General features: G+C 46.1%; 2 long non-coding RNA genes across 2 annotated transcripts in view; both read left to right on the plus strand.

The window, feature by feature from the left end:
- The first annotated feature begins 3,217 nt into the window (after positions 1–3,217).
- Positions 3,218–9,325, plus strand: LOC120638902. Its single transcript, XR_005660941.1, has 3 exons — positions 3,218–3,688; positions 8,398–8,718; positions 9,238–9,325. It is a non-coding gene; the product is annotated as an uncharacterized LOC120638902 (long non-coding RNA).
- A 6,062-nt stretch (positions 9,326–15,387) lies between these two features.
- The window catches only part of LOC114817215, a 38,687-nt gene continuing 27,633 nt past the window's right edge, over positions 15,388–26,441 (plus strand). The window contains exon 1 of the long non-coding RNA XR_005660891.1: positions 15,388–15,473. This is a non-coding gene — a long non-coding RNA (uncharacterized LOC114817215). The remainder of the gene's footprint in view (positions 15,474–26,441) is intronic.

Genomic DNA, 26,441 nt, shown 5'->3' on the forward strand with positions numbered 1-26,441 from the left:
CGAAAATGTTGGTATTTGTTAAGCGCTTACTATGTGCAGAGCACTGTTCTAAGCGCTGGGGTAGACATAGGGGAATCAGGTTGTCCCACATGGGGCTCACAGCCTTAATCCCCATTTTACAGATGAGGTAACTGAGGCCCAGAGAAGTTAAGTGACTTGCCCACAGTCACACCGCTGAGAAGTGGCAGAGCTGGGATTCGAACTCATGACCTCTGACTCCAAAGCCCGTGCTCTTTCCACTGAGCCCCGCTGCTTCTGCAGATTTGGGACCCGTTCTCCCTCCTACTAACACCGAGCCCCACGTGGGACCAGGGGCCCGGGTTCCCTCCCGGTAACGCCGCTTGCCTGCCGTGTGAACTTGGGGAAGTCACTCAACTCCTCCGTGCCTCACATTTCAAACCCGTTCTCCCTTCTACTCGGGCTGAGTGCCCTGTGTGGGTCAGCTGTTGGATCTGGCCCGATTAACGGGCATCTACCCCAGTACTTAGAACCGTGCTTGACACCTAGTAAGTACTTGACAAATGCCATAAAAGACGCCCAAAACCACAGACACAATCATAGGTCAGAAGAGCCCGTCAGATGAGCTCTCTGGGTGGAAAAGCCGGGTGAGATCCAGGGTCGAAACTACCGAGGCCCAATTTCCCCCCCCAAATTAGGACCTGTCCTAGTTCTTTCGGGGCCTGGCACGGACTCTGAGGATGATGCATTCATGGCATCCTCAGGGAACTCAGCCTTCGCTAGATCGCCCCTCGTTTAGACCCTAGTCCCTCAACCCCGCGGCTTCCAACGAGTCCGAGATCAACATCTGTAAAACGGGGATGAAGAACGTGAGCCCTGTGTGGGACGTGGACTGTGTCCGCCTGGATTTGCTTCTAACTACCCCAGCGCTCAGTACAGTGCCTGGCACATAGTGAGCACTTAAATACCTCAATTATTATTATTACCGCCACACTTTCACAATATTTTACACGAGATTAGAACCTCAGATTAGATTAGAACCAAGATTAGAACCCAGGTCCTCGGACTCCACTGGGCAACGCTGCTTCTCATTATGGCTCTGGAGAGCGGGAACTTGGGAACTCTCCTTGCTCCTCCAGGTTTCCTTCCCGATACCCTCCTCCGGCCTAAACGAACGCTCTCTCGTTCCCCCCGGCCCCACCCGGGAATCCCGACCCCCGCTCCTCCGTTCTCTCATTCCTTTTCTGTGGGAATTTCCCTCACGGTGCGGATTCTAGCTCACATCCTCGTCCGCTAAACTCTAGCGGTTGCCCATCTTCCTCCGCATTAAGCAGAGACTCATTACCGTCGACTTGAAAAACCTTACCTTGCCCCCCTCCTACCTTTCCTCGCCGACTCCCACTACAACCCAGTCGGCAGACTCCACTCCCCTCCTCTTGCCCCAGCATCCTCGCTGTGCCCCGATCACGTCTATTTCTCCACCGACCCCTTTTCCCACATCCTCCCCCTCACCTGGAATTCCCTCCCGCTCCCTCTACGCCAGCCCACCCGTCTACTTACCTTCAAAGCCTTATTGAGCTCACATCGAGAAGCAGCGTGGCTCAGTGGAAAGAGCCCGGGCTTGGGAGTCAGGGGTCATGGGTTCGAATCCCGGCTCTGCCACTTGGCGGCTGTGTGACTGTGGGTGAGTCACTTCTCCGTGCCTCATTTACCTCATCTGTAAAATGGGGATTAACCGTGAACCTCACTTGGGACAACCTGATTATCCTGTATCTACCCCAGCGCTTAGAACAGTGCTCTGCACATAGTAAGGGCTTAACAAACACCAACATTATTATTATTATTATTATTATTATTATTATCTCAACCAAGGAGCCTCTCCCCAATTAAGCCCTCTTTTCTCCTCTCCCTTCTGTGTCATCTATGCACTTGGTTCTGTGTCCCTTGGGCATTTGATATCCGCTCCACCCTAAGCCCCAGCCCTTATAATAATGTTGGTATTTGTTAAGCGCTTACTATGTGCAGAGCACTGTTGTAAGCACCGGGGGAGATACAGGGGAATCAGGTTGTCCCACGTAGGGCTCACAGTCTTCATCCCCATTTTACAGATGAGGGAACTGAGGCCCAGAGAAGTGAAGTGACTTGCCCACAGTCACACAGCTGACAAGTGGCAGAGTCGGGATGTACGTATCTGTAAATTATACACTGTATATTATTTATATTAGTGCCTTTTAGACGCTAAGCTCGTCGTGGATGGGGAATGGGTCTCCCACCTCTGTTGTACTGTACTCTCCCAAGCGCGGAAGCAGCGTGGCCTAGTGGATAAGAGCATGGGCCTGGGAGTCAGAAGGGTCTGGGTTCTAATCCCGGCTCTGCCACTTGCCTGCTGGGTGACCTTGGGCGAGTCACTTAACTTCTCTGGGCCTCAGTTCCCTCATCTGTAAAATGGGGATTAAGACGGCGAGCCCCATGGGGGACAGGGACTGTATCCCACCTGATGATCTTGTATCTACCCCAGCGCTTAGAACAGTGCTTTGACATTCATTCATTCAATAGTATATGAGTGCTTACCATGTGCAAAGCACTGTACTAAGCACTTGGGAGAGTACAGTATAACAACAGACAGACACATTCCCTGCCCACAGCAAGCTCGCAGTCTAGAGGTACACAATACACAATAAGCCCTTAACAAATACCATCGTTATTATCATTATTGGTCTGCACACCGTAAGCGCTCGCTAAATACGATTAGTGGTGAACTCGCCCCTCTAAGACCTTTCGACATGGCCTAGTGGAAAGAGCAAGGGCTTGGGAGTCAGAGGTCGTAGGTTCTAATCCCGGCTCTGCCCTTGTCAGTCTTGTGACTCTGGGCAAGTCCCTTCACTTCTCTGTGCCTCAGTAACCTCACCTGTGAAATGGGGATGAAGACTGTGAGCCCCACCTGGGACAACCTGATAACCCTGTATCTCCCCCAGGGCTTAGAACAGTGCCCGGCTCATAGTGAGCGCTCAACAAATGCCATCATTATTATTATCATTATTAGTTATGTTGCCCTTCAAGTCCCTCGGGCCGGGTTGGTCTTCTGTCAGCGGGGAACAGAAAAGCAGACGAGGGGCCGGGCCCTCACGGTGAATCCCGCCGGGGCCGCATCAGGCACGCTGAAGCGGTCGGCAAGAGGAGGGGCTGCGTTCATTTGCCGAATCAGCCGATGGTGGCTCCGGCCGAACAGAAGAAAGTCCCCGGAAGCAAACGGGCTGAGCAACTACCAACGTTTCGTCCTTAATTACGCTCGTTGTTGTATTTCTGCGGGCCTGAGGTCGGCGGTGCGTTCTCTCCTAACATTAGGGGGTTACGAAGGAGAGGCCCAGATATCAGCTGCGGCCTCCCAGGGGGACGTTCTGGGAGCGGAGGAAGCTTTGTAGAGTCGTCTGTGGAAGAAAAATGATAACGGGGAGCGGTCCTTCACTTACTGCCAGTTTCTTAGTCAGTCAACAATGTTGGCGATGAAAGAAGCTTTTTAATTAAGCAAACAGGAGGCACAAAGGCTCGTGAAGCCATGAAAAGCTCACCAGCTAGAAGTCCTTAGCGGCAAATATTTTCCCTTTTCTCACTGTTGAGCTCACTGTGCCTTTGTGGGGAGAGAGGCCCGATTTACGTTCTCGTTGTGACTTCCTGGATGTAGAAAGGATACAGAATGGTCGTTTCCAGCGCTCGAGGCTCTACCGACGTGGTGAGTTGGCATCTCCTTCCCAGCCAGCGATATTTGGAGCGGAAGAAAGGAGGTTTCCTTGGGCCCCTGAAAACAATATTTAGGAAACTAAGGGGCTGAGCCAGGTTTCACCTCTCCAGCTCCTCTGTTTGGGAGTGATTTGGGTGGCTTTAACCCTGATTCGTTTTCGGTGACTCACTCTTGGCTCTCACACAATGTGGCTCGCTCCCTTCAGGGTTGAGGACTGTGAGTCTCTGTGTTCCAGTGACAGATACCACTGAGGGCCCCAAATTCCCATATTCATCACTATTTCTGTTTTCACAGCCCAGGGTTGACAAGCCGCAGAGCTCGAAGCTGCGGTTAGACCTCCAGACAGTTCTGTATAATAATGATGATGATGATCATGAAAATAATAGCCACGGTGATAATAGTGATGATAATGTCAAGCCCTGTGCTAAGTGTCAGGAGAGATGCAGTCGGATGGACACGGTCCCTGTCCTACGTGAGGCTCTGGGTCTAAGGGGGAGGGAGAATGAGCCAGCATCCAAAACCCAGATCTGGGTTCTAATCCCGTCTCCACCACTTAGCTGCTGTGTGAGCTGAGGTAAATCACTTCACTTCTCTGTGCCTCAGTTTTCTTATCCATCAATCCATCATATTTGTTCAGTGTTTAGTGTGTGCAGAGCACTGTATTAAGCGCTAATCTATAAAATGGGGATGACACCTTTTTAATTATATGTGGTATCTGTTAAGCACTTCCTCTGTGCCAGACACTGTTTTAAGCACTGAAGAAGATACAAATTAATCTGATTAGACACAGTCCGTGTCCCAGATGGGGTGCACAGTCTTCATCCCTATTTTACAGATAAGGTAACTGAGGCACAGAGAAGTGAAGTGAGTAGCCCAAGATCACAACAGCAGGTAGGTGGCTGTGCTGGGATTAGAACCCCATCTCCCGACTCCCAAGTCCGTTGCTCTTCCCACCGAGCCCTGCTCCTTCTCTCCTGATTAAGGGTGGCCCCATCCCTTCCTCAGACCCGCAGTGGGGAAAGGAGAAGGGCGGGTATCCGCAGGGAGGAGGCCACTTTTGAGGGAAAAGGAAACCTCCGGCTCTTGGGCTCCACCCTCGATTCATTCAGTAGTATTTATCGAGCGCTTACTATGTGCAGAGCACTGTACTAAGCGCTTGGAATGGACAATTCGGCAACAGATAAACAATCCCTGCCCAGAGACCGGCTTACTGTCTATGCCCACCTAGCAATTCTAGGGCCATTTTTAGGCCTGGCATCCGGATTCACCCGTGAAGGAGAAGCCAGGTATGGGAAGCCCTAGGAGAAATCCCCTGTTTCAATCCATCAGTGGTATTTATTGAGCACTTACTATGTGCAGAGCACTGTACTAAGCATTTGGGAGAGTTCAGTGCAACTGAATTAGCACAGACCATAATGAGATTACAGTGCAGAGGACTCCTCCTTCCCAGTCTCTGTCCAGTCCCCGGTGGAAGCTGAACGGTCCCGAATCAGCCCGCGACTGGAGACGTGAGGTCGGGAGGGAGAAATTGTGGCCGCCATCCTCCTCCACCTCTGCCTCACCCTCCTCTTCAGGATTTCTTGCGGGGCACCGTACCTGGCTGCAAAATTAGCCCCGTACCGGGTGCCTAGTCTGTGCAAAGCTTTGTGCTAGGTGCTCTGGACCGTATAATGGAAGCAAAAAATTCAGTTTCTGTCCTTGAGGTGGGTACCGTCTGATGAGGGACATACAGCAGAGAGGAATTGTGAACTGTGAAAGGATAATCATAATAACAATAGTTGTATTTTTCAACCGCTTACTATGTACCAGGCACAGTACTGGGTTCTGGGAGCGATAAAAGCAAATCGGGTTGGACACGGTCCCTGTCCCAAATGGGGCTTCCGGTCTTAATCCCCATTTGACACATGAGGTAACTGAGGGACAGAGAAGTGAAATGACTTGCCCGAGGTCGCATAGCAGACAAGCGGTGGAGTGGGATGAGAACCCCGATCCTTCTGATTCCCAGGCCTGTGATGTAGCCACTAGGCTAATCCAGTCCCAATAGAGAAAGTGAAAAATATAAAGAGGGGTGTTTTCAAGTGATAGAAATGTTTATCCAGAGAAGATTCAGAAAAAATTCAGAAGTCTTTGGGCTTGGGTTTTTTTTTAGTTGTTCTTTTTTGAATGATACTTGGTAAGTGCTTACTACGTGCCAGGCAGTAAAGTAGGTACGAGTTAATCAGGTTGTGGTTGCGAGGTTATGTCTTCTTCGACGTCTTGTCTGATGGGACAAGATTAGAAGCAAAACAATCTGTTTCTAGATTCATGGCAAACAATAAAGCCTCAAAATATGCCCAGAAAGCTCTATAATTAGAAATGATGTGGCTAATTAGCAATTGGTTGAATGGTGTATAATTTAGGAAAAAAAAACCCAAATGTCTAACATTATTCTAATTTTATTTTAATTGCGTTTAAAGCACCTTTGAAGACACTGCAGTTTTACTTTTGTAATTAGTTGTTGTGATTGGATAGTACTTGTTCCATCTGGGTCTTGGGCTCAGATCAGAACTAGCTAGGGAAATATATGGGACTGAGAAGTGGGTTTAAACTAATTTATTCTTATTGCATTTTTTTCTTAAAAGGATTGCATGATGTTCACTTAGTGAGATTAGAAAACGACACTGTTGAAAAAGACTTCACTGGGAGCTGGAAGACCTGGATTCTAGTCCCATCTTTGCCTCTTGCCTCTTGAGGGGCTTTGGGAAACCAATCAATCAATCATATTTATTGAGTGCTTACTGTGTGCAGAGCACTGTGCTCCGCTCTTGGGAGAGTTCAGTACAACCATTTAGCTTATGAATGGGTCCATCAATCAGTGGTATTTACTGAGCACTTATTGGGTTCAGAGCACTCCTTTAGACTGTAAGCTCCTTGTGGGCAGAGAATGTGTCTACTCTTCTAAGCGCTTAGTAATATTTGTGGTATTGGTTAAGCACTTACCATATGCCAGGCACTGTACTAAGCTCTGGGGTAGGTAGATAATCAGGTCCTACATGGGGCTCACATTTTAAGTAGGAGGTCGCAAGGGTATTGAATCCCCGTTTTGCAGATGAGGGAACTGAGGCACAGAGAAGTTAGACGACTTGCCCGAGGTCACCCAACAGATAAGTGATGGAGCTGGGATTAGAACCCAGGTCCTCTGAATCCCAGGCTAATGCTTTTTCAACTAGGCCATGCTGCTTTGTTCTTCCCCCCGGCCCAGCTTACGTACATATCTGTGATTTATTTATTTGTATTGATGTCTGTCTCTCTGCCTCTAGACTAAGCTCTCTGTGGGCAGGGAATCTATCTGTTTATTGTCGTATCATCCTTTCCCAAGGCTTAGTACAATGCTCTGCACTCAGTAAGTGCTCAATAAATTCTATTGAATGAACGAATGCTTCTACATACAGTAAGTGCTCAATAAATATGATTGATTGTAGTAAGAGCTTGGGAAAGCAGAATACAAAAGAGTTGGTGGATGTAATCTCTGCTTACAGGAGTTTACCGTCTAGAGATGTAAGTACTGTGGGGCTGGGATGAGTTTCAAAGTGCTTAGGAGACTTTGAGTTCAGCGTGTCTTTTCATTCATTCAATCATATTTACTGAGTGCTTAGTGTGTGCAGAGCACTGCACTAAGCGCTTGGAAAGTACAATTCAGCAACAAAGAGAGACAATCCCTGCCCACAATGGGCTCACATCCTCGTTGGCTCAAATTTGGGGCTATTTTGCTATATCCCTCCAAAGTAGGGAGAAGATACTGGCCCCTCTCAGTTCGATATCACCCAAGGCAGATCTGGGAACGGTGGGTAGCTTGGTGAAGGAAGGCCTCAGCTCCAACAAGACAAGATCAGGATCAGATTGAATTAGTAGCCGCAGTGGGAAAAGATCACAACAGAGAATGCTAAAGGCAGATCTGCAAAGCAACATTTGCAGTCCCGCGGTTCAAGACCGTCAGGGCCAAGCTGAGGTTTTTTGAGTCAGTCAATCAATCAGTGGTATTCACCGAACACTTACTGTGTGCAGAGCACCGTACTAAGCGCTTGGGAGAGTACGATGCAATCGAATTAGGACACTCTTGAGTGGTTAGGTCACAAGCTGCCTGAAGGTTTTAGCTGGGAAACGAGAATATAATCTAAAATGCCCCCCAGATTTAAGATAACGATCCAATTTACCCTCTCTAGTTTCTTTTCACCGGAGTAGAGCTTAGCAGAGTGGGAAACTACATTTCTACTTGAAGGCCCTTCTGGCTGGATCTCAGGGAGAACAGGCCGGCGGGACCTCAGAGATTTGTCAGCCTCCCTCTCACTTTTCTTCCTGCTTGCAGGAGACCTAGCTGCCTCCCCAGAGGGTAGAGCTTTCCCTGTGTTGGTCTAGAGGCTGGTCTACTCCCAGAATATTCCACAGGATCTTGGTGTGTCTGTGTGTGTATGTTTGTTGTGTGCGTGCTCGTGGCCGGGACTGGGGAGGGGGAAGAGGGGCCTGGCCCTGTGACCTAGCTAACACCTCCCTATGCCTCAATTTGCCCAGATATAAAATGGGGATCTTAAAATCTGCCCCTTCCTAACTCATGGGAGTGTCATGAGGGCAAAGGATAATACAAAAATGGGCTTTGGAAAAAGGAAAGTAGGATACCAATTCAAGCTTTTCTTAATAAAAAAAAATATCTCTTTTCTGTCCAGAATTGTAACTACAACCACATCGATTGCAGTGGGCCTGGAAAGACTGGGGCCAGAAAAAAAAAGGAGAGCAGGAAAGCAAAAATGGTATCCTGCTACTTCATGAGAAGGGCCGGAACGCCATCCGTGAACCAGTTTGGATCTTTTCTCTAAGTGGCAAATTAAACCAGGGACTCTTCTTCCCATCCAAACTCTCCCACTGTTTTCCTATCCAACCTCAGCCAAGAAGCTTGCCCCTTCATCTGTAAAAGGGGACGAGGCACTGGCCAGCCACTCTCCTGACTGACAAGCAAAGTTGTGGAGGCTTTGCCAACCCAAATAAAAGTAAGTCACCGTTGGCTTCCTCTCACCCTAGATTGCTCTCTAGAGCCCTGTCGAAATAGCCCAGAGTTCTCGCTTTTTCTTTCTTGGTCTCTTTGGAGAAGCAATGACTGCGATCCACCGCCAACTCCTTAGACGGAAACCCCGAAGTGTGCGGGAGGCTGGAGACAGCTAGAGAGACAAAGGGCCCGATGAGAGGTCCCTTCCCTCTCCTCTCTCCCCTACTCCCCCAGGACTCCCTTCGTGCTCTCCGTCTCCAGCCAGGAAGGGGAGGACAGAGGCCCTTTGAGGTCATTTCAGCTTTTGGAAGCTTGAAAAGGCTCTGGCGGTCACTGGGACCTACCGTGGCTGCAGGTGTGACCGTTGGAGTTTGAGCTGCAGGGAGCCCCGTAGATCTGCTCCTCTAGCCTCCCTCGTGGTATATCTGGTGGTCCTTGCCCTTTATATTGTTTTCTGTGTCTTTTTGTTTCACCTTCCTTTATATGTCTGTCACCTGCTCACTCTCCCTTCCCTTATTCTTAGACTGGGAGTCCTTTGACGGGCGGGAACCGTGTCTAATCACCAACGGTATATTTTTTCACCCAGCACTAAATACAGTGCTCTTCACAAAGTAAGTGCTTAATAAATACCATTACTTCTATTATTGCTGCAACTATTACCACTACTGCTACTATTATCAATAGGTCAATAAATCAATCACCTTTATGGAGTGCTTACTATGGGCAGAGCACTGTACTAAGTGCTTGGGAGAGTACAGTGTAACGGATGCATTTCCTGCCCACAACGAGCTTAAAGTCTAGAGGGAGAGACAGACATTCATATAAATAAATGACAGAAATGTACTTAAGTGCTGTGGGGCTGGGAGGGGGTTGAATAAAGGGAGCCAGTCGGGGCGACGCAGAAGGGAGCGGAAGAGGAGGAAAAGAGGACTGAGTCAGGGAAGGCCTTGTGGAGGAGATGTGTCTTCGATAAGGTTTCGAAGGCAAGGAGAGTAATTTTCTGTCAGATATGAAGAGGGAGGGCGTTCCAGACCGGAGGCGGGACATGGGCAAGATGTCCCTGGCAAAAGAGAGGAGATCGAGTTGCAGAGAGTAGGTTGGCATTAGAGGAGCAAAGTGTGCGGGCTGGGTTGAAGTAGGAGAGTAGCAAGGTGAGGAAGGAGAGGGTAAGGTGATTGGGAGCTTTAAAGCCTTTGGGAAGGACTTTCTGTTCGATGCGGAGGTGGATGGCCGACCGCTGGAGGTTCTTGAGGAGTGGGGAAACGTGGACTGAATGTTTCCGTAGAAAGATGATCCAGGCAGCAGAGTGAAGTATGGAGAAACAGGAAGCAGGGAGGTCAGCAAGGAGGCTGATACGGTAATCAAAGCGACACAGGACTAGCGCTTGGATTAACGTGGTAGCAATTTTGAAGGAGAAGAAAAGACGGATTTTAACGATGCTGTGAAGGTTGAACGGACTGGATTTAGTGGTAGGTCGAATGAGAGAGGGGAGTCGAGGACAGGTTACGGGCTTGTGAGACAGGAAGGGTGGTCTTCCTACTACTGCTAGTCCAATTATTATCAGAGCCCTTCTGAACCTTCTGCCCTCCTCCTCATCCCCCCGCTCCCATCCTGCCCCGGCTCCCTCTCGCTCAACGGAGTTGTCGGGCCTAGTTCACTCACACACGTCACGCTTTGCCTCCCATGGTTTGGCTCTGGTTGAATCCATTCAAGAAGACAGCTCTACTGACTCTTATTCAGAAAGCGGAGTGTGTGCCGCCGTTGCCTGGCACCCACAGAAAGGATAGAAAATGCTTGCCGAGCATGAAGGATGGGAAACACTCAGAGGGTTGATTATCCCTGGAACTCTGCCGGACACTAATGGGAATTACGTCCACGCCGAGGTTACAGAATTCGCCCTCGCCCCCTGTAGCACTTTGTCAGTTGCCTCTGTGTGAGCTTCGGGGTTTCGACCGAGACTTTGGAATCAACCGATCGGAGCCCCCAGGGAAGCGATTCTCATGAGCCAAAGTCCAGGGTGGCGGGGAAGGAAAGAGGGGGTGGAGGGCGGGGGGTTCGGCTGTCTGCGTTATTGTTCTTATTTTTCTGCCACTAGCCCAGCACCTGGAAAGTGGGACTCCACTTGGCATTGAAGGGGCAGTCAAACCAGTTGAACCCATTTATGCAAATTCTCCTCTAGAAATGAGCGCGTTCCCAGTGGGAGAGGTTGATAGAACCTAAAAATCCACAGCCCTCCCGGCTGATGGAGGTGGGAAGCGAGGCCGCCGATTGCCCCAGGAGATTCAGCGCAGTTATCGTAGCTGACTTTTTTTGCACGACGGGTAAATTTTCGCTTCTCTCCTTATTCCCTAGCTAAAAGCAGCATTTGAATAAGTAACAGGAAAGTAAGGAGGCTTATGTGAAAGCTCTTTAATGTAATTACTACTGCAGATCTTACTGAATTTGAAAATGATCTACGGGACAACTGAATTGTCAAAGTTTTATGGTCTGGCAGATAGTTTGTTAAAGATTAGTGTGGCAGTTAATCACGAGGGCAGAATGTGCATTATGCCCAGGTTCTGCCTTGTACGTAACACATTATGCTAATCACCTGGTGTTCCATTTTTCACTAAAAGGTCAACAGTGCACTGTTTGTTCAGAATGTGCAATTTAAGCTTCATGTCTGTCATTAGAGATAATCTGGGTCTGTGGTATCAAGTGGAGTTGTCATAGAAACTCGACCTGAGATCTCTGTTTACTGCCTTGGGAGATGGAACATTTTGCATTTATTTCACTGAGAAATAGTTGAACAATTAAATAAGGTTTGAAAACAAAACCATCATATCCCAGAGAGATGTCATTCATCGAAAATCAATGAATGTAATGTAGTTGGTGTACTCTTAGCAATCAGGCAGCTGATCGACGGCGGAAGTCAAATATTTCTCCAGGGACCGGGGAGTAACCGATAGTCTGTGGATGATAATGCAGAGAGCAGAATTAATTTAAATTTGCTAATGGCTTTTGTTCCGGCTATTAAAACGCTGAAGGATATTGGTGAGAATTGCATTTTGATGTCAGATTAGGCTGCTTTATGTTACAACATTTGGACACTCAGAAGCGCAGAATAGAGGGAAGATTTTAGTGTGGTGATTACATCCGCTTTCCGGGAGCTTCCTTGAAGGTTTATTTGGAAGATTACCTGCCAGGCCCTTGCAGGATGTTCAAAGCCTGGATGTCCTCCAAGTGTTCTGGCTCTAGCCCAGCTCCTGGGAAGTAGTGGTGGAGGGGATGGAGGGGAGCGTTCTTCAGGGTCACGAAAGAGAAACAGCATGGTTTAGTGGAAAGTGCACAGATCTGGGAATTAGAGGTGGGGGGTTCTCATCCTGGCTCTACCACTTAGCTGTGTGACTTTGGGCAAGTCACTTAACTTCTCTGTACCTCAGTTACCTCATCTGTAAAATGGGGATGAAGACTGGGAGCCCCACATGGGGCAACCTGATAACCTTGTATCTGCCCCAGGGCTTTGAACAGTGTTTGGCACATTTAACAAATACCATCATTCTTATTATTATTACCAGTGGGATGGTTCTTTTGAGTCTCAGTACTGTTCTCCCTCCTACTTAGTCTGTGAGCTCCATGTGGAACCCGATGATCTTGTATCTACCCCTTCGCTTAGTACAGTGCTTTACACACACTTAACAAACACCACAATTATTATTAGAACCAGCTGACTGAGAGTTTGGGTGGCCTAATGAGTTAAAGCACAGGCCTGAGAGTCAGAAGAACCTGGGTTCTAATCCCAACTCCACCATTTGTCTACTGTGTGACCCTGAGCAAGTCATTTCACTTCTCTGTGCCTGTTACCTCATCTGTAAAATGGAGATTAAGACTGTGAGCCCCACGAGGGACATGGATTGTGTCCAAACTGATTACTTGGTATCTCCCCTAGGGCTTAGAACAGAACATAGTAACCACTTAACAAATACCTTTTAAAAACCCCCCAAAAAACAGGTCCTCTGCCTCCCAGGCTCTTGTTTTTTCCACTAGGCCACACTGCTTTTCCAAAAAAGTGATCTGTTTGTGAAGGAACTCTGATTATTTCTGGTACTGACAGATGCACTTTTTTTAGCCTATTGATGTCAGGAGCAGTGGAATGAGATGCTGATAGCAAGAAGAGAATCTGTTCATGGGAAGCGGAAGGAGATCAAATAGAAATCGTCAGGGGTAAAGATTTCTGGAGACTCTCATGGGGACAATAAGGACGGGAGAATCCTCCAGAGTGTAAGCTTCTGAGAAGCAGCATGGCTTAGAGGAAAGAGCACTGGCTTGTGAATAAGAGGACATGAGTTCTAATTCCGGTTCCGCCGCTTGTCTGCAGTGTGACCTTGGGCAAGCCGCTTAACTTCTCTGTGCCTCAGTTACCTCATTTGTAGAATGAGGATTAAGACTGTGAGTCCCACATGGGACAACCTGATTATCTTGTATCTCTCCTAGCATTTAAAATAGTGCTTGGCACATAGCACTTAACAAATACCATAGATATAATAATTATTATTACCAACTCCATTGTTCTGCACTCTCCCAAGCACTTAGTACAGTTCTCTGCACATAAGCACTCAGTTAAATACAACTGATTGACCAATTGATTGGGAAAGTAGCATCCTTGGAAATCTCTGTGTTGTGAGAGAACCGAGGGCCAGTGTTTTCTTATAACTGATTTTATTTGAGCCACACCTTTGATCCAGGGCTGGTCTGGGTTTTGGGGTTGGGGCCCCATGTAGAACTCCGCTTTCTTACGATGCCACAAATCACTTGCCTGCTATGTGACCTGGATTATGTCATTTCACTTCTCCGTGCCTCAGTTCCCTCATCTGCAAAATGGAGATTCAGTACTGTTCTCCCTCCTACTTAGACCGTGAGCTCCGTGTGGAACCTGATTATCTTGTACCTATCCCAGCACTTAACACAGTGCTTGACACACACTTACTGTACACAATTATTATTAGTATTAGATACCAAACAATGGTTTGGTATCCTCAGTATCTCCCCCACAACTTGTTGGGTAGAGCTAATCCGACCCTGAATTGACTCTTTGTTATTCAGGGCTCTTTTCTCCTTACGTCTGCCTTGAGCTGCTCCAAAACCTTATTTTCTAGATTTCGCCTCCCTTCTGCCTCCAGGTTGAATCACGGTTGGATGTTCAGAATTACAGAAGGTTTTGTGGAATGGTTGGATTTCTGTTTCTGTGACCAAACCAGGTTGACACTGCAGCCAGCACCTATTAAGGGAAGAATTGACTGTTCAGTACCATTTAGCAGGGGAGTGTCAGAGACCTCTTCCCATCTCACATTTATTGCACTCACACTTAACAGTTGCAGGATACAGCCGTGCTGAAAGATTAAGGCTCTTTCACCTACTTCATTGCCCATACGATTCCTGAAATGCACACATTGTAACCCTACATAACGATCTCGGTCTGTTAACTTGATAGGGTTTTTCACTCTCACAACTAGGCTGTCCTTTAAAATTGACACAGCTATATAACGGTGCTTCTATGCTGTTTCTATTTCACCCAGAAACCTAATACTCCTGGCAAATGGCTATTTATAGGAGTGCAGAAAGCCAAATGGCTTGCAGAAAGACGACTTTTGGACATCCCCAAATCTGTGGAAAAGACTCACCCTAGGGCCTGGATTAGATAGCATATGGCTTCCTCTAGACTGCAGGCTCATTGCGGGCAGGGAACATGTCTACCAACTCTGCAGTACTGTACTCTCCCAAGCACTTAGTAAGTGCTCCTTAAATACCACTGATTGATTGATTGATTGATACGTTCCATAGCTAACTGTTATATTGTACTCTCCCTAGTGCTTAGTACAGTGCTCTGCACACAGTAAGTGCGCAATAAATCCGACAGGTTGACTGCCATCACGATGCTCTACTATTGTGTACAGATAGAAAAGTCCTTCCCTAAAGGCTGTAAAGGTTCCACCTCTGGACTGTAAACTCGTTGGGCTCAGGGAATGTGTCTCTCAACTCGGTCGTATCGTACTCTCCTAAGGGCTTAGTACAATGTTCTGCACGCAGTAAGTGCTCGGTAAATGCGATCGATTGTTTGAATGATCGATTGCCAAGTGGTGCATGGCTTGTCTCCCACTAGGAGAGCTCCGGTTGACTTTTTTCTGTTCTGCTGAATAAGAAAAGGAAACTGATTCAGCACTTTTAATTCCCTCCCCAGTCAGCGGAGGGAAAAGCAGCAAGGAACGGCGGGTAGAAAGCCAAAAAAGTCTGAATGAAAGGACGAGATGTCAGGACCTCTTTGCACAGTTTGGAAATTTATGACTAGCTGGCAATCGTTGAATTAAATGACATCCCAGGGGAAATACGTCCACTTAAACAAGATTCCCTATGAATTGATCTGAATCTAAGTCCCACTGGCCAGACACTTGTTCGACCGCAAAAGATATCAGAGGACTCTGTAGGAAGTCCAGGTTTCAGCTGATTCCAATACAACAGAAATCCCAAGGGACTTATTAGGATCAAAAAGCATTCATCTGCGTCTTTCTCTGGACTATTGTCTACATGGTTTATTAGGTAAGGGCAAGAGATATGTAACAGGTGGGCTTGCAAGGGGGCTCAGCTGCCACCTGGAGATTGAACAGAATCCTCACTTTTATTGCCTGTTTGACTTGCCATCTCCTGATTTGGGTACCACCCTCTTGCTAAGAAGTCTGGGGGATAGACTCAGAACCAGTGAACCTCAGTGGGATAGCATTCAAGGTAAAGTGACTCCATTCTCAGTTACTCCCCTGGGCACAACAGGGGGAATTAAAGGGGAGGGAATAATAACTGTTTAGATGGAGGAAAAGGAAATCATTTTGAGTGAACTGAGGCAGGCTAGAAGGGACCCTCTTCCAGGACCAAAATTCAAGAAGGAGCTCTTCTGGCTCGGAATGCTGTTACACTGTTTCTATATAGGTATGAAAGGAGGGGATAGTGATATTCATTCGAGTCAGAGACTCAATTTTAGCTGGGAAGGCCAACTTAGCTTTGATGTTAGCAGTAGCAGTGAATCAGTGGCACCCGAAGGAGAGTTTTACAGCTGAGATACTAGTAGTTATGGTACTTAGTAACTATTTGCTGTGTGTAAGAAGTCTCCTAAGTGCTGGGGTAAGTACATGTTAATCAGGTTGGATGAAGTATCTGTTCCATGTGGGCTTCACAGGTTAGGTAAGAGGGAGAATAAACATTACAGATGAGGAGAAAGGCACAGAGAAGTTAAGTGATTTGCTGAAGGACAAACAGCAGGTTAAGTGGAGGAGCTGGGGTTAGAAATGGGTCCTTTCACTCCCTGGTCAGTGGTGTTTCCACTAGAGCACGATCCTACACTTTTGGGGTAGAGACATGGGGGGCGGGGGGTGCTGAACTGAGGGACGTGAGATAGGTAGCTTAGTGATCCTGTTAAGATCCAACAGACCATTCCTATTTCATGTTTGTGTGTGTCGGTTGAAGACTCAAGGCCTGGGTTTATAGGCTGGGGGGCTCGAGTAAGCCACCTAAAACTCCCTGAGTACAGTGGAAATATACATACATAAGATGCCAACTTCTCATTTTGGGTCTGGGGTGAAAAGAGGGTGGTAGTTTAGTGGGGATGAGAATGGGAGGTGACGAGCTTCAAATAACCGACAGGCCAGAGAGCCACCGTTTTAGGTCTTTTCAGCTCGGAATGGAAATTCTCAGGGCTTGTGGGAGTCCTGGGAGGAGCGAGGTTGGCAGCCTAATACCCCACCCGCCATGGAGTTGGTTTTAGATTGTAAACTCCTTTTGGACAGGGAACGTGTCTACCAACTCAGCTGTACTGTACTTAGTACAGAGCTCTGCACACAGTAAACCTTCAATAAATGCCAATGATTGAAAGATTGATGGGAACTTATGATCACAGATGCAGTATCCAAATTCAGTGTAGATTTCATAGACAGTGAGCCCCATGTGGGAGAAGGAGCCGTTTCCCCCTCAGAATAGCTTTTGTCTAGCCCAGTGCTTAGTACGGAACTGGGCATCTGGTTAGCACTTACCAAACACTACAGTTGTTATTATTTTGTGCTCATGAATTAGTTGCGAATTCAGTTCAATCCCCATACCCTTTTTTTATAAGGGTGTTCAGGAAAGAGGAGTTCCTCTGTGAGGGGGAAAAAATGAAACATTAAGGCTTTGGCAGAAATATCAGATACCATGCTTTTTTTATTTGTTATTCCCTGCCCATTCAATAACTCACAGATGTTTGGGGAAGGAATTAATTAGTGCATTTTCAAGTGAGGATGTCAGTTTCTTCAACCAAATTTCCTGTAAGAACAGAGTCTGCGTCTAATTCCCGCGTGCATATTCTTTCCCAGTGCTTAGTACGGTGCTCTGCACCCAGTAAGAGCTTAATAAATACAGTTACTACTACAGAAATATAGTATGTTTCAAACTAGGAATGTTTCATACCGGTATGTTCCACCACTTAATGGGGTTCTAGTTAATGTGGCTTTTGATAGGTTGTCAATTAAGAAAGGACTCGGGTTCTAATCCCTGCTCTGTCACTTGTCCACAGGGTGACCTTTTCACTTCTCTGTGCCTCAGTTCCCTCTTCTGTAAAATGGGGATTAAGACTGTGAGCCCTATGTGGGACAGGGACTGTGTCCAACCTGATTATCTTGTATCTACCCCAGCACTTAGTACAGTGCCTGGCACATAGTAAGCACTTAATAAACACCATTTAAAAAAAGCCACAGAGGACAGAAAAGAGAAACCCTGGGTTCTGATCCCCGCCTTCCAAGGATCAAAATTAAGGATGTTTAAACAGAGGGGTTGGCGCTAAAGTAGGATGTGTTTAAAATCTAATATCTCATCAGGCCTTTCCTTTCACCAACCTCTAGGCTTTAGTATGTTTTGTTAAAGTTGGACAGTATGAGGGGGGAAAATGTAGAGGAAATAGAATCATTTGTCTTATGTAAACACAGTAATGGTTCATCTACAGTAGAGGATCACTTTGTGCTAATTCATGTTTCCATATGGAGCTAAATAATCTGTATTCCACATGATACTTTTTTTTCCTGGAGACATACCAGAAATGGTTTGGAAGCCTTGTGGATGACAATACTGACAAAATGATTTTTCCTTTCTGGGTTTTTTTTGGATGACATTTGTTAAGCCTTTACCACATGCCAGACCCTGTACTAAATTCTAATCTTTCCTCCATGTGTTCGTTTGTTTTTTATAATGGTATTTGTTAAGCTTTTCCTATGTTCTGGGGTAGATGTAAGCTAAATCAGGTTGGACACAGTCCATGTCCCACATTGGGCTCACACTCTTAATCCCCATTTTACAGATGAGGTAACTAAGGTACAGAGAAGTGAAGTGACGTGACCAAGGTCACCCAGCAGGCAGATGACAGAGCCAGAGTTAGAATCCAGGTCTTTTGACTCCCAGGCCCGTCCTCTTTCCACTAGGTCACGTTGAACCCTTCTGTGCCAGGCTCTTTAAGAATGTTCTCAATTTCACCCATCCCGTATCTTGATTAGAAATCTCACATTAGCTTTTTTTTCCCTTAAATGCAAACTGAGTTGAGGGATGGCTGGTCTGGGTGTCTGTTCATTGGGGTACGTGGTCATTCAAGGCTGATGGCGTCCATGAGCACTGAGTGGTTTCCACAGAATTTTCTGGAGTAGCAGTGTGGAACCAGAATGCTGGAAAGGTTTTTGTTTTCTTGGTTTTTTTTAAATATGTGTTAAGTGCTTACTGTGTACTAGGCACTGTACTAAGCACCAGGATAGGTACAAGCTAATCAGATTGGACATATGTGGACAGGTTAATGACAGAAGGATTGGAATGAAAGAGACGATAGATGTTGTTTTCCCCCAAAAAACACATTTAAGAAATACCGAGGAAAGTAAATGGCAACCGTCTTGCAAAATAAACAATTGACTTGTAGTCACACATAATTTTGATAGCGACCCCAGAGAATGTAGCCGGGGGAAAAAGAGAGGCTTTTTCCTTACTGAATTGCTCATTGTGAATCCTGTTTTCTTGAACAAATTCCTATTTCTGTTACTGAAAGGCAATATCCTCTGCTCTAATCTCATGTAAGTGGCTGACCAAGAACTCCCTTTGGGGAAAGATTCAATTTACTCTCAATTCAAATCTGACTTCAGGGTTTGAAATTTAGAATTCTTGTGTACAAACCCTCTTCATTGCTTGAAGTCATTATGACCCAAAGTGTTACTACATTTATGATTGTTGTTGGGTAATTAACGCTTGGATTCACTGGCTCCAACCATCAATCCCTTAGCTAGTTCATAAACTCCTTGAGGGAGGGTACTGTACCTTCCTTTTCTTTTCTACTGGACTCTCCTGACACTTAATACAGTGCCTTGCACACAGTAAGTGCTCAATAAATACTACTGATTGAACTTGTGCCTTCTGATATTCAAATACCTGGCTGTCAAGTGAACAGTCCCAAGTTTGTAGAGACAAATAAGTCATTCATCAGAATCAAATATGTCTTTTTAAAAAAAATGGTATTGGTTAAGTGCTTACTATATGCCAAGCACTAATAATAACTGTGGTATTTTTAAGTGCTTACTACTTGCCTGGCACTGTACAAAGCACTGGGGAAGAGACAAGTTAATCAGGTTGGACACCATTCATGTCCTACATGGGACTCACAGTTTTAATCCCCATTTTACAGGTGAGGTAACTGAGGCACAGAGAAGTTAAGTGATTTATCCAAGGTCACACAGCAGGCAAGTGGCAGACCTGGGATTAGAATCCAGGTCCTCTGACTCCCAGGCCCATGTTTTATCAACTAGGCCATGCTGCTTGAAGCGTAATCACAGTGATATTTGGTGCCTCAGCCTTACTTCAACTAACCACCTCCCCAATCTTCAAAGCCCTTCTGAAATCACACAACCCCTAGGAGGTTTGCTGATTAATATCTTTTCTCCCCACCTTAAATGCTCCAACTCCTATATAACCTTTCTTGTGCAGCCTAAGCACTCACAACCTATATATATATATATATGTGTGTGTGTGTGTGTGTGTATACATATCTATCCATACGTAGATAAATATGTACACACACACATAATATTAAAGGCTCTGTTGTTTCCTCCATCTGTCTGTCCCTCCTGTTAGATTCTAAACTCCTTACAAACGCTCATAGGAAATCGCTGAAAAGTTTCAGGGGTGAGTAAATCGAGTGGGTCTTTGGCCTCATCCAATATCTCAATATTTAAACCTCTTGGTTCCTGCCAAGATTCACCCCATCACATCAAAGTCTTTCATCTCTGCCACGTGTGTTTTAAAAGAGATCTAAATTGGGTTTCTCTGACTCGTTTTCAGCCATCTCCTCAGAGGGCTCTTAGGGAAGGACTCTTTGTTGCCTCCTTAGGCCACCTCATAAACTCTGGAAGCTTTTTTTTCTTCAAAACAGACAGGAGTATTTTGCCAAGTGTCGGCAAACGTAAATCTCAAAAAGCATACTTTAGGACCGAAAATCTGAAGCCCGGAGATTTCTCGGTTTGGAAAACCCAATCCCCTAACAGTCACACACACGTCTTTTCTGGGTAGAATCTGTGTGAGTTAATAGGAGATGTCACTGAACTATCATATCCTCTCCAAGATTCCTCTTGAGTATTACACACAGATTACACATTTCTACTCCTTATAAATCCCCATATAGCAAGATCAGTTTTCAAGCTATTATAGGCTATCTGGCAAAACAGAAAACACTCGGATTCTCTCAGGAGACTGTTGAAACCCATCTAATGGGTTGGTAATATAAACCTCCCAGTTAACTAAATTTAGTTTGAGAGATTGCTATGAACTTTGAAGTCATTAAATGTAGCCTTTTTATACATATGACAGAGAAAAATTGCAGCCTGTGCTATCTTTATTGAAAAAACTCCATTAAGTGGCCATCAGTTGCTAATAATACATCATAATTATTCATATAGGGTTAAGGTTTTCTCTCTCTCTCCTCTTCCACCTGCCTAGGAGAGATAACCCCTAAGAATGTCTTGAAGGACTTGAAGGAATGGAATTCCAAAGCTTTCACACCCACTGAATTTTCCAAAAAATTCATTACATTTGAAAGATGGAGGGAAATGCAAAGATAATTAACGATCCTTTCCCTACTATCTGCTGTCTACTGTCACTACACATAATGTTTGAAGCCAAACCAAGAGACTCTTTGATTTTTCTCCTCCTTTGCTTATGAGAAAATAATAATTATGGTATTTGTTAAGTGCTTACTATGTGCCAAGCACTGTTCTAAGCGCTGGGGGAGATACAAGGTAGTCAGGTTGTCCCATATGGGGATCACAGTCTCAATCCCCATTTTACAGATGAGGTAACTGAAGCACAGAGAAGTTAAGCGACTTGCCCGAGGTCACACAGCTGACAAGAGACGGAACGGGGATTAGAACCCACGTCCTCTGGCTCTCATGCTCTTGCCACTAGGCTATGCTGCCCGTTTACTCTCTGCAGCTTACCACATTAATGCTTAATGGCACAAACACTTGACTATAGTTAAGGAATTTGTCAGTCACGCTTAGATCACAGCATCTCATTGAAAAACACCAATTTTAGTTAGCCACTTTGACAGACATGAACATCTGAAGTGAACATGTGAAAAGATAATTGGGAAGACAAGTATTGGCTTTAAAGATATTTATGATATATATGTATGTATATCTCTTATACCTCCCAGAATTTCTCAACTGGGTGAGCATTTTCCAGAAAATATCTATTGGAAGGACAACTTAAGCATGGCTTCATTTTCATCATGGGCAGGGCTCCACTCTCCTGGAGAGGAGAATTCTGCTGCTGAAACATTTGGTGAATGACCCATTGACACGAGAAGCAGCGTGGCTTAGTGGAAAGAGGCCGGGCTTAGGAGTCAGAGGTCGTGGGTTCTAATTCCGGCTCCGCCACTTGTCTGCTGTGTGACCTTGGGCAAGTCACTTATCTTCTCTGTGCCTCAGTTACCTCATCTGTAAAAACGGGGATTAAAAAATGTGAGCCCCACTTGGGACAATCTGATTTCCCTGTATCTCCCCCAGCGCTTAGAACAGTGCTCTGCACCTAGTAAGCGCTTAACAAATACCGTTCTTAATTAACGTCTGCTGTGCAACCTTGGGCAAGCCTCTTAGCTTCTCTGGGCCTCAGCTACCTCATCTATAAAACATGGATTAGGAATGTGAACCCCATGTGGGACAAACTCACCTCCTCCAAGAGGCCTTCCCAGACTGAGCTCTCCTTCTCCCTCTACTCCCTCTACCGCCCCCCCTTCACCTCTCCGCAGCTTAACCCTCTTTTCCCCCCATCTCCCTCTGCTCCTCCCCCTCTCCCTTCCCATCCCCTCAGCACTGTACTCGTCCGCTCAACTGTATATATTTCCATCACCCTATTTATTTTGTTAATGAAATGTACATCGCCTCGATTCTATTTAGTTGCCATTGTTTTTACGAGATGTTCTCCCCCTCGACTCTATTTATCGCCATCGTTCTCGTCTGTCCGTCTCCCCCGATTAGACCGTAAGCCCGCCAAACGGCAGGGACTGTCTATCTGTTGCCGACTTGTTCATTCCAAGCGCTTAGTACGGTGCTCTGCACATAGTAAGCGCTCAATAAATACTATTGAATGAATGAATGAAAGGTCTGTGTCCAACCTGACTTGTATCTACCCAGGCACTTAGAACAGTGCTTGGCACATAGTTACGTGCTTAACAAGTACCGTCATCATCATCATTATTATTATTACGCGAAGGAGTGTGGTCTAGTGGAAAGAGGATGAGACCAGGAGTCGGGAGACCTGCGTTCTCATCCTGGCTCTTCTAGTGGACCTTGGGTACATGACTTCTCTGGGCCTCAGTCTCTTCATCCGTGCAATGGCAATCAAATCCCACTCCCCCTCCTCCTTAGACTGTGAACTCCAAGTGGAACAGGGACTCTGTCCAATCTAGCTACCCTGAATTTACTTCAGAGGGTGGGTGGGGCTCTTCTGCTGTAGAACCACCTCCCCAGAGACCACCCACTGACCCCCAATTTTCCTAGAGCTGAAAGTCTGAGTTCCAGACTGCTTACTCCCACCACCTCCCTCACCCCTCTTTGAGAAAGGAAAAAGGCCTTTTTTTTTTTTTTTAATGGAAATTCACAGGGAAGCAGGAGAAAAGTGGTCATCTCCAATCCTTTGCTATCCAATCTGATATTCCATTTTTCCAGAGTTTTTGCTTTTGTTACAGAGCTTGGTAGTCAAGAGGCCTGGGAAACAGGGTGCTTACTACCACAAGAAGGAAGATGTAGTGGGTGCTGACTGTCCACCGTACCCAGTCGCTACCTTCAAAATCACAAGGGATCGCATTACTGGTGTGGGGGACCCAAATGGCAGTGCTTGAAGGTTAATGCTAACCTTCTCACTGTGCCTCCATCTCGCCTATCTCACCACCGACCCCTCGCCCATGCCCTACCTCTGGCCTAGAATGCCCTCACTCCTCAAATTCAACAGGCAATTGCTCTCTTCCACTTCAAAGCCTTATTGAAGGTCCATCTCCTCCAAGAGGCCTTCCCTGACTAAGCCCCCCTTTCCTCTTCTCCCACTCCTTTCTGCGTCACCCCGACTTACTTCCTTTGTTCTTCCCCTCTCCCAGCTCCACAGCCCTTATGTACGTGTCTGTCATTCATTTATATTAATGTCTGTTTCCCCCACACCCACCTCTAGACTGCAAGTTCACTGTGGGAAGGGATTGAGTCTCTTATGTTCTCCCAAGCACTTTAGTACAGTGCTCTGCACACAGTAAGTGCTCAATAAATATGACTGAAGGAATGAACAGGCGGATTTCCTCTCCAATCCTATCCAGCTAGAGGAACCAGTCACAGGAGGGGGTGGGAAGGGGGAAAATCTTAAACCAGTGTTCTGCTTGGAAGAATCTGAACAGCAAACCTGGGGGCTGGAATTTTCTGGAGCAGTGATCAGGATCAGAGTGCAGGATCAGACCTATTATGCACCTGTCACTATAAGGGATGGTGAGAAAGAACCTCCATGCTTTGTGTTGCCATTTTTAAGATGGTAAAAGCAACACCCATCTCCTAAATCTCCTTGGAGATCCGGGTCGGGCACCGATTAGTTCTTCAGCCTGATTATCCCCTGCCTCTTATTCGGAGGATGTTTTGAGGAGTGGGAAACAGCTTTGCATCTGGGTCAGAGGAAAGCATCGACCCTCGGAGGATGGGGGGATGTGCCGCTTGGAAGGGAGGCAGCTTGATTGAGCAGGAGCGGTATTGGACACGGGCAGGCTAATTCTGCTTGATTAATGGTCTCCCACAAACCAGAAGGAAGAGAGCTCAAGCTCCGGCGTTTAATGTTAGTCCATCAATATTCCAAGAGGTACGTTCCATTATTATCATCGATGCAAACCAATTAGAGCTGCAGTCTTCAAAGGGGTTAGATGGAAGATAGTGAGGAAGCGGCTCACTCAGAAAGAAAACTTGGAAAACGTAATGTGGGTGACCTTAAAGGGATCAATGTTCAAAAATACCTTCCCATTTTCGTTTGGTTCTTTCAACTCCCTCCTTTTTTTCCACCCTACTAGCACAACTATAATTTTTCCCAGTTGCTCCAAGGCTTCCATGTGTTAGAATATCTTTTATTGTTGGACATTGCATGACTGGGATACCTTGAGTTTATATAACCTTTTTTCAAGTTTTCCTAGAACATCAGACATCTCATTTTTTTTTTCCTCCCAGCACCTCAGTGAGGTAGAGAAAACATTGTTTCTTCTCACTTGCAGAGGAGGAAACTGAGGTCCAGAAAGTTTAAGTGCTGTGCTGAAGTCACCCCGCTAGACTCAATCCACTAATAATGATGGTAGTATTTGTTAAGTGCTTTCTATGTGCCAGGCACTGTACTAAGCGCCGGGGTAGATACAAGAGAACCGGTTTGGACACAGTCCCTGACCCACACAAGGCTCACAGTCTCAATCCCATTTTACAGATGAGGGAACTGAGGCCCAGAGATGTGAAGTGACTTGCCCCAGGACACCCAGCAGGCAAGTGGGGGAGCTTCATTCATTTGTATTTATTGAGCTTTTTCTGTGTGCAGAGCACTGTATTAAGTGCTTGGAAAGTAAAATTTGTCAACAAATAGAGACAATCCCTACCCAATGGGCTCACAGTCTAGAAGGGGAGAGACAGTCAACAAAACAGAGCAAGTGGACAGGCATCAATAGCATCAATGTAAATAAGTAGAAGTATAGAATTCTATTATAGAATTATGGAGTCGGAATTAGAACCCAGGTCCTCTGACTCCCTCTAGGCCACACCTCTTCTCTGCTTCTCTAGGCCAGGCTTGCCTCCCTAGAAGAATTACCTTGCTAATTTTTGAAGCTTAGATATTTTCCATTGGATTGGAAAAAGTAACAGAGAAGGAAGAAATTTAAACAGAAATCAGGCTGTAGGAATGCCCTGGATTTGAGAGGTGGTCTTCTATGGGATTCCTTTTGTTAACTTTCTCCACTCTGGTTGGGGAAGAAAGGGCTGTCTGTTGAAATCCAGACCTGTCACTGCTCTTGAAATAACAACTATTCAAGGAGATAAAGTCAGAGATTCTGTCTTCTGGTGGGTATGCTCAACTCTGATCCTGATCACTGCTCCAGAAAATTCCAGCCCCCAGGAGACGCTTGGCTCCTTAATAGAGTGAGATTGGAAGGAGTCGGTTGAGAAGCAGCGTGGCCCAGTGGCTAGAGCACAGCCCTGGGAGTCAGAAGGATCTGGGTTCTGATACCGGCTCCGCCACTTGCCTGTTGTGTGGCCTTGGGCAAGTCACTTCACTTCTCTGTACCTCAGTGATCTCATCTGTAAAATGGGGTTTAAGACTGCGAGCCTCTTATGGGACAGGAACTGGGTCCAACCTGATTAACTTGTATTTAGCCCAGAGATTAGTACAGTGCCTGACCCGTAGTAAGCACTTAAATACCATAAGTGGGGGAGAAACTAAAAGCATCCAAAAATCTAGGCCTTTTCCTTCAAGACTACTGGTCATACTTTTTTAGTGGTATTAAGATTAAAATTCAGCCAATTTTCAATTATACACGGGCTGTCTCTTCAGGGGGTGGATTATCCAGGCTCTTTCCTGCACCTCCTCCTCTCCGCCTGAAAAGGAGAGTTAGCAGGATAGAAAGGCAAATGCAAATCAGTCCATCAGTCGATCAATCAGTCAGTGGAATTTACTGAGCACTTACTGTACGCAGAGCATTCTACTAACTGCTTGAGAGAGTACACTAGATTACTCTCAAGATTACTCAAAATATTATGATAATTAGTAATTGTATTAAGCGCACAGCCAACACCCAGACTCTGAGCAGCTTGGATTCGGATCCTCCTTCTATGATTAAGAGAAGAACGATTACATGCAGAAGAGCAAATTGTGTTCACTTAAGCTCAGAAGGGGCCACATTTCTTAACCTTCAGAAGCCACCCCCTCCCTTCTCACCCCACAAATCCAGAGGAATTCATTCCCATCTCGCCCGCTCGGAATAATATAGGAAACATTCCATCTGGGGGCCAGCATCCTGATGAAATGAAAGATTTGCTGTTTGACTTTCAGAACTGAGAAACGAATGTCCCGCTCCACCTTCTCCTGCCACCAATTCGAGAAGAGAATCTCAGTGGGGGCTCCAAGCATGGAAGTAAATAGTGTTTTATTTTGTGA

This window comes from Ornithorhynchus anatinus, chromosome 16 (assembly GCF_004115215.2).
Source record: "Ornithorhynchus anatinus isolate Pmale09 chromosome 16, mOrnAna1.pri.v4, whole genome shotgun sequence".
Taxonomy (NCBI): domain Eukaryota; kingdom Metazoa; phylum Chordata; class Mammalia; order Monotremata; family Ornithorhynchidae; genus Ornithorhynchus; species Ornithorhynchus anatinus.